Consider the following 9,223-nt stretch of genomic DNA (forward strand, 5'->3'; position numbering starts at 1 on the left):
TGGTAATAGGACTGTAGATTTTCAGCTACACTTCATCTCTTGAAGCAAGGTGTGGCCAAATACTTAAGTTCTAGATTGTAGAATGTCAAAGGAAGCTTCATGTGCAGCTTCCAGAAAGTATGTACCCTTAAAAGGAGAAGTTATGCCCCTTGTCCTTGCTACTGGCAGGAATATAGAAATGATGACTGGAATCTGAGCAACCATCTTGGACCACATAGGCCTCATGCTGAGGATGGCAAAAAAAAAAACAAGAGAGGAGTCTAAAGCACCATACCAGCATGAGATTACTTTCCTCAAGAATCTCATATGACAGACAAATTTCTATCTAGTTTAATTCACTATAATTTTGTGTTTTCTGTCACATGCAGCTGAACTGAATTCTAACTCATCCAGAATTCTTCCCTTACAGAAAGTTTTCTCTAACCTTCAAAGACTAAGTTAGTTTTCCTGCTTTATATTCCCACAGTACCTTCATTTATGTCTCCCACTAGATTCTAAACTTTTTGAGGGCCAACTGGGGCAAATATCCTAGAAACTGGAAAAATAAACATATAGTGCCAGCCGAATAAGAGACTCAGCCCTGTATTCTCAGCCTCAGTGAGTAATGGAATTTACAGGCTGGCTGACAAGCAGTGCTTCCCATGTCTGATTGCCCATAAGAATTACTAGGGAACTTAAAAAAAAACCAGCCTAGGCCTCCAGAATTTGAATATTCAAGGATGGGAACTGGGAGTCTAGATCTTTTAAAGGCTCCGCAGTTGAGTCTGAAGCCCATCAGGCAATGATTCACAAAATGGCATTGGATGTCCCAAAGGACAGTGTCAGAATTTTCCTCCCACCAACATTCCATTTTCCTTTCCTCTCTCTTTCTTCTTCTATCACCATAACAGCCAACAGCTCGATGCATTTCCAAGCTCAAGCATAATGTAATTACTGAACTCTCATTGAGAGTGGCTCCCAACACACAGATGAAGGGGTGGAGAGAGATTGAACAGGAGAGTTTTTATACTAATAATAAATATAAGCATAGAAATAATTTCACTTTTCCAAAGCGCTCATCACGGTCTGTAATCATCTTGTTTGTTTCCTTATTTATTTTCTCCCCACCAATCCCCGCTGCTAGAAGCTCCAAGAGAATAGGAACATTGTCTTTCTTGCTTGGTGTATGGACCCTAACACCTAGCACTGTGCCTGCAGTGTATTACATGCTCAATAAATATTTGTTGGATTTATTAATAGATAGAAGCTACACTTTGTTGAGCTCCTACTATGTGCCCCTGTATCTGGTATTTTAAGTGATTATTCAACTCAATCCTCATAAAAACCTTGTAAATAGGGGTTATCATCTCTACTTAACCAATGACAAAACTGGAGACCTAAAGAAGTTACTTATCCAAGGCCACCAGAAAGTGAGCAGAAGAGTTGACAGTTGAACTCAAGTCTCTCTGCCTCCAAACTCAGCACTTTTTCTGCTTCACCACATTGCCCTTGCTGACAAACAATTCTGGGGTAAAATCCACCTCAACTGGAACTCTCAGATTGATAGATTTTCTTGCATCAGATATAGAAGGCTGAGCTAGCTCAGGATGGAAGAAAACATAAAAGGAATCTGCAAGGTTAAAGGGACCATCAACTTATTCCTAATTTTGTCACTACTTCCAGAGCATAATGGGGGGCCCCCTACATTTTCCCTCTATTGTGACCACCACTCCCCACCTGTTCCTTTTGGGGATCCTTTGCAGCCATTAGTTCTGGGGCTCTGTACACAGTGGCTCTGTACACAGTGAAGTTTCCAGGGTTGGGTGCACTATTCTTCAGGCTGATCAGAACCTTCACAAGGATTTTTCTAAGTACACATGGTGGTGCAACTTTGCTTTCCTTATAGAAAATGATTCTCTAAGAATGTGACATTGGAGCTGCCCATGGCCATGTTCCCTCTCTTTTGGGCAAAGCTCATCTTTCGTAGGAGCAAATGATGCCAACACAGAAGCAGAGACAGGAAGACAGAGAGACCAGACGTTGAGTCTCTGATTCCATTCACCACAGAGCTCAACTTCACATCTACGCTGGTCCTTGAGCCAGTTAGCTAGTGGAAGCATTTTTTGCTGTGGAAGTGTGTTTTCATTTCTTACAAATTATGCTGGACAAACACAGGGACATATGAAAAGACCCCTTCATGTGGTGCAAGGAGCCAGCCAACATCTTGAAACCCAGTGAATACTCTTTACACTGCACGTTTTTCACCTCTAGTGATGCTGTATAGAATAATGTTTAGAAATTTCAATCAATTTTAGGGTCAAGAATAACTGGGAAATAGTCCTGGCTCCATCACTTTGGAGTTGTGTGACATTGGACAAGTAACTTCATCTCTCTGAGCCTCAGTTCTCTTTTCTGAACAATAATAATAATAATCGTACATAACCTATTGAATTGTTGAGGAGGATTAACCATTATACACAGTGTTGGGTGCATGTTATGAGCAGTAGTTATGTCCTCGTGTTTCCCTCTTATGTTTTTAGCAACAGCACACATCATCCCCTCCCCACTCTACTTTATAATGTCTCTGGGACACCCATTTTAAATCCTCCAAGTTGCTAGGACAAGGCCAACCTTGAGAAAATGGTTGGGAGGGAAATAAGTTTGCACTCAAGTGTCCACCTGCCCCAGGGTTTAGCTTCTCTTTCTCTCCTTAAGATGTGATGGTACAATGGTCAGCAGAAGACGAGCTACTACCACTCCTCACATTTGATAAAGTCTTTCAGAACACTTTGCTTTCTCCTTTGAACTTCACAAAAAACTTAGGTGAAAGGTGAAGAAACTGAGACCTAGAAAGGAGCAATTGACTTGTCCCACATCAGCAGCTCCTCCTTGTTGGAAAAGCAGAACTCAGGTCTGCCAGAGCAGAGCTTGATTTTGCACAGAGATGGAATGTACAAATCGGTAGTTATGAAGTATTCAAACACTTTCTTAAAATGACTTAAAGCTGTTTTCTCTCTTCTAAATTTCTTTTTGCGACAAATTGTACTCTTTGCAATAGGAAAACAAAGAAATGCCCCAAATCCTGTCACCCAGAAGCACTATCCTTCTGTAACTTTTTCTATGCAAATATAGTTATGCATATATTTTTTCTGATTGTAAATAGACTTTTTGTTGTTTTCTGCTTATAAGAGTAACAATGATTATTGTAAAAAATTCATAGAAGTGAACACCATAAAAAAGTATGTCACTGTAATTCAGTCATTCAGAATTAATCATAGTTCATCAGTCATTTTGATTCATATTTTACAGGCTTTTTCACATATCTACCCAGACAGTTACAAAAATGGGGTCACAGGGGGACTTAAGCTATGACTCCCTTGTAGACTCTCTCTCTTTCTTTTTATGTAATATGTCGTAAACACTTTTCCATGACACTAGATTTTCCTCTACAACATAATTTAAAAAAATTTTTATTATGAAAAACTTCCAACCATATAAAAGTAGCAGGAATACTCTAATAAACTTTCTGTACCTATCACCTACATTCAAGAATTACCAATTCTATATGCCCTACTCCACCACTCAATGGATTTTTTAAATAAAATTGCAAATATTATATCATTTTATCCATAAATATTTCAGTATATATCTCTGAAAGATTAGGACTCTTTTAAAAAATAACCAAAAATTGCAACCATTCATTAATATCATCAAATATCCAACGTTCAACTTTCCCGATTGTCTCATAGATGACCTTTTTGTTTACAATTGTATGTTTGAATCAGGATTCAAGCAAGTTCTGCTCATTGCATTTGGTTCAGATGTATCCTAAGTCTCTTTTTCTCTATGTGTTCCTACGAGGTCTTTTTTTTTTCTTGTATTTTTTTGTTGCTAAAGGTGAACCTAGGTCTGTTTTGTGGAATACTTATATTCTGATTGTGATTTTCCTGACCACACTCCCTTGGTGTCATTTAACGTGTTCCTCTGGCCTCTAAATTTCCTATAAATTGCTAGTTAAATCTACAGGTTTGATCAGAACACTTCCTAGGTGGTGGGTTGTACTTCCACGAGGAAGTATTAATCTAGAATTCAACTTTTAATGGTTTACTTATATAGATACACTATAATTTCTTTAACCAATCTCTTACTATTGGGATTTGAATTGTTTATGACACGTATTGTGACTACCAACACTGACATCCTTACAGCCAAGACAAGTTTTTTTCTTTAGGATAGATTTCTGCAAGTAAATTCACTGCCAGAGCTCAAAAGACATGAATCTTTTAAAAGATTCCAATGAGTTAAACTTTCTAAGAGGTTCTCTTGGTTACTCTGAGTTAGGCCAGAGCACAAAGGCTGGTTGGGTCTGAGGATAAGTGAGAGGATATCTCACTCTAGTGGGGTTGCTCTCACTTTGATTTACTATTGTCTAAGCCCACAAGCAGTGCAAAGGCTGCACATAGAATTGGGGATCCATGATGGCAGATGCAGCCACACTCCACCCCACCCCAGGCCTCCCTTCTTTGGGAGGCTGCCTACAACGTCTCAGGTTTAACACCCAGATGGAGTGAAGGGTCTGCCAGGCCAGAGGAACCCATATGGGCTCGTTCCCTTGGATCCTTTGTTAGGTTTATAATGCCTAGATTCTTGGCTCATAACCTCTTGTGACACCACAGGTACTTAGCTTAGCTCCTCCCATATGATAACTTGTTTTCCCATTGGGCTTAGTCAAGGGGTGAGTGCAGCAGGCCACCCTGAGTCTCCTCCACAGCATTTGTTGGGAACCAAGACTTCTGCAGCATTCTGTAATCTCTCAAAGCTCAGTTCTTCACCAGAAGGTGAAGCAGCCCCTTCTCCACTCTGGTTTGAGGGAGAAGGGATGGGGTGAGACACCCCTTAGCTCCAGCTTGGGAGTGTTGAACTCTCTCATATAATGGCACAAGCCAGTGACAGTCAGGATGACAGCAGGTCAACTTCTGATTCCCCTTAACCTGAGAAGACAGTCCAGAGCACAGATAGAATCCAGAAGCACTTCACACTTACAAAGTATCTTACTGAGAAGGCAACAGGACCAAGAAGATGACTTTATGAAGCTGGCTAGCAGTGACTTGAGCACAGGCCCTGTGCTCCGGATGCCCCAGTCTTGGGCAGGACCACACCTTGCAACAGATGGGTAGATGTGGGAGTAGACCCAGAAGTAGGAAAATATGCTGAAGATAAATGAAGATAATAATAGAGGCTACCAATTCAGGACACTGAATTCTGCTGCCCCAAGAGGAATTCTGGAGTCAGGCTTTGTAACAGTCCAGCCTTGTTTCTCTTTTCAAACCTGGATGGAGCAAAAACCCCAAGATCAACCCACTCCATCAGAAACAAGTCTGAACAAGCTGGGCACTGTCCATCAGATATCCAGGCATTTTGACAGTTCAGTTCTGACCACCAGCCAAATGTAAATTGAGAACTCCAAGTCATCCATCATGCTTTAGCCTCGTGTGAGGTTAATGCCCTGCCTTTTAGAAGCACACAAAGGGCCATTTGACTAGGAAAGGCCCACCAAATCCTGCTGAAACACACAGCCCACAATTGGCTCATCTTTCCGAACAGCGTCTTGGTTTGGAAGGCACAGCTGTTGCTGAGATCCCTGAATACAGCCTGCTGTCCTCTGTGGAAGCTTGGGGAGATTAGCTTAGTTAACTTGAGATGCAGTAAAGCCTCCCAGACTGCCCCTTCCTCCAAATAGCCAAGCTGTTTGGAGCCAGATGCTGGTACTTGCCAAAGTATCCATGTCTGCTTGGCAGTGGTTGAAGCTGGATAGTAGTTGAACTTACTGTATGACTTTAGGAATGTCAGCACCCCTCTTAGGGGCTTGGTTCCATTGACTCAAGACACGAACAGGCTGTACTTCACCCTGGGAAGTCCCCTTGGGAATGAGCACGCAGCATTTCTGCTTCCTGGGAGCGTGATGATTAGGAGAAGTGGCTTTCTCTAACTCAACCCCCAGAAGTGTGGCTTTTAGAGAATTCCACGAAATGTGAGACATGGACCAAGGACAAAGCTGGGATCAGGTTTATGCCTCTAACAGCTGTGATTTTCAAATTGTTTCAGATTGAAGAAGTTGAAATAACAACTGCAGATTTATTCCTTGTTCTTGGGATGGAAGGTGATGGGTGAAATACAATGGAGACACAACTGCCATGACTATTTTCTCCTTCAGTAAATCCCAAGTTGAATTCTGTGAAATAAGATGGAAAATTAGTGATCTGGTACAACCTAAAGAAAATGAATACATGAAGTGAGGTAGCCCCAACCCCTATGACTTTACATATTCAGATTAATATTTTTGCTTTCAGAACCCCAGACTCATAGAATTCTAAGAGATCTTAAAGTTTTCTAGTCTCCATGTATGAACTGCGTGGTTCTCCTCTGTTATTCCTCATTCTTTTGTCCATGGCAGATATTGTTAGTCACAGAGCTCTTGCCTTCTTTCAGACATGCCTTCTCATCACAGAGGTGGTCCTGGCAGTTCCTAGCAACAATATGAAGTTGACACTCAAGGTAAATGTCATTTGCCACCCCTGACCTAGCCCAACTCATGCATTTTACAGAAGGAAAACTGAGAGTAGAAAGGAGAAAAGCCTGCCCCAGTGAATCAGTGTATTTGTGGGAAGGCACAAAATTCTCAGAAATGTCAAATAAAAAATCGGTCACTTCTTACTTAACTATTGTGCTGTATTTGTTCTCTCTTTCTGTTTTCTAAATTGGTGGATCTGCTTATTTTTCTAATTTCGGGGGATTTTTTTCTTTTATGAAAGCAATGGGTCTCCATATAAATACAAATAAGCGAAACAAAAAAGCAACTCAAGGGGCTGGCCCCGTGGCCTAGTGGTTAAGTTCGCGCACTCCGCTGCAGGAGGCACAGTGTTTCGTTGGTTTGAATCCTGGGCGCGGACATGGCACTGCTCATCAAACCACGCTGAGGCAGCGTCCCACATGCCACAACTAGAAGAACCCACAACGAAGAATATACAACTATGTACTGGGGGGCTTTGGGGAGAAAAAGGAAAAAATAAAATCTTTAAAAAAAAAAAAGCAACTCAAAAGTGCCACACACATGTGAAACCATTGTGTTAAGCCAAAGTCTATAGATCTTTTCTCTATATATGTATACAGATACCTGTATATCTGTATTTTTATATGGGAATAATTCAACCTTCTCGGTCACAAGAAATTCTTCATCAAAACACTACATCAGGTGATGCCCTTGAAATGGACCCGTATTGTGCATATTGTTTTGTGACCTGCTCTGTGTAAATGTTCATCAATTGTAATGTCTAAATGTGCAGTGAACTTCTGTTGCTAGATATTTAGACTGTTATCAAATTTTTGCTACTCTAAGTAATATCTAGGCTAAATCTTTGTTCACAAGCTTAATTATTTCCTTAAGAGCAAACATATTTTAAAGACTTTTGACACACACTGACAAATTGCTCACCAATACAGCTCGAAGCTCTGGGCCAGCGGCGTCTGAAAGACTAAAGTGCAGGGTTTTTAGCACCTCCACCAACACAAGATCTCATTATTTCTGTTGTTTTATTTTCCTGTCTGCATGCTTTGTGTATGAAGATAAAGTGTAGAATTCCCCAAGACAAAACCACACTTTTGCAGTCCCCATGATGAGACGTGACTAAACACGTAGTAATAATGAATTAACATTTACTGAAAATTTACTAAGTGCCAGACATCAGGCATTAGCTCAAAGGTTTCACAACAACCCATTTTGTAGGGGAAGCTCAGAAGGGTTGAGCAACTTGCCTGATGCCACACAGGGACCAGCCTTGACTAAGTCTAAGAGCCTGCATACCAACCCCTTTGCCAAGCTGCCTCCACATAGTGACTACAAATAAATATTTGTATGTAGTTTGAATAACTGATTATTTTCCTCTGGTAGGACAGACTTGAGCAATTCAGAAGGGGGCAGCCATAAGAATGGGCTAAATATACAATCTTAGTTGTCCCAGTCAGTCCTGACTTGAATAATCCCAAAGGATTTCAGCAATGTTAAGCTGGGCTTGAGGGTATGATGTGAGGTAGTATTTTTATAAAGGATTTCTTATGACTGGGAATTCTAAGAAACGAGCTTGATTTATCCCATATAAAAATACAGACATCTAAGATTGTCAGTGGCATTTCCTTTTACAGTGTTTGGTGCTAATAATAGCCCCAAACTCCTCAACCTAACTTTCCAGCTTTTTAAAAGAACAGTAGTTATGACAATGTCTGACCACTTGTGACTGGCAAGATTCATTCCATCCAGTGTTTCCTATGGCCTCGCTGAAGAAGAAGGCGCAGCGCTTGGATGGCTGTTACAGTCTCTGTGCAGCCCAGCAACCTGGTGAGGGGCCCCTGGCATCTGAGTGAGAGCCAGAGAGACAGACTCCTAAGGAAGGGAGGTAGGGACGTGAGGCAGGAGGAGAGAGGCCATGAAGGTTTTTATGGAGAACTCAGAACTAAATCAAATTATCTGTCCTGGGTTCCAGGGAGCGAGTGGGAAAAAAAGGCCTCTTTCTCCACATTGTTGTCCTTTGGACAGCTCTCTTCCTGCCAGGCCAGCACTTCATATTGACAGGGGACCTGAGGACGGATTGCAAACTCTAAGTGCGTGAATGGTCTTTGCAAAGTGGAGAGTGACTTTATAAACTAAATTGTTCCCTGAAGGTTTCCAGCCCTTGCCTACTTCCATGTCTTCCACAGTATGTCTACCCAAGGAGGCCCTCTCTGCCACGGCACCTGTGGAAAAATTCACCATGCTTCAAGGTTCTTTTTCTATTTTAAATCATTTTTGGAGGTATGAGTTACATGTACTAATATGCACCCATTTTAAGAGTACACGCAGCTCGATAAATTTTGACATATGTGTACACCCATACAACCATCATACAACCACCGCCACAATCAAGATTTAGAACACTTCCATCACTGTAAAAATTCTTACCTCTCCATTCCAGCCAATCATCTTCCCCCACCCCACCCTGAGCCACTGCTGATCTACCTACTGTCACTACAGCTTAGTTTTGCCTTTTCCAGAATTTCATATAGATTGAATCATAGAGTATATAGTATTTTGTTCCTGACTTCCTTCACTCATTCTAAAGTTTTTGAGATTCATCAGTGTTGCTGCACATATTAATAGCTCTTTTTTACTGCAGAGAAATGTGCTACTGTATGCATGTCCCACAATCTGTCT

The sequence above is a fragment of the Equus quagga genome, chromosome 7 (assembly GCF_021613505.1).
Source record: "Equus quagga isolate Etosha38 chromosome 7, UCLA_HA_Equagga_1.0, whole genome shotgun sequence".
NCBI classification, from domain to species: Eukaryota; Metazoa; Chordata; class Mammalia; order Perissodactyla; family Equidae; genus Equus; species Equus quagga.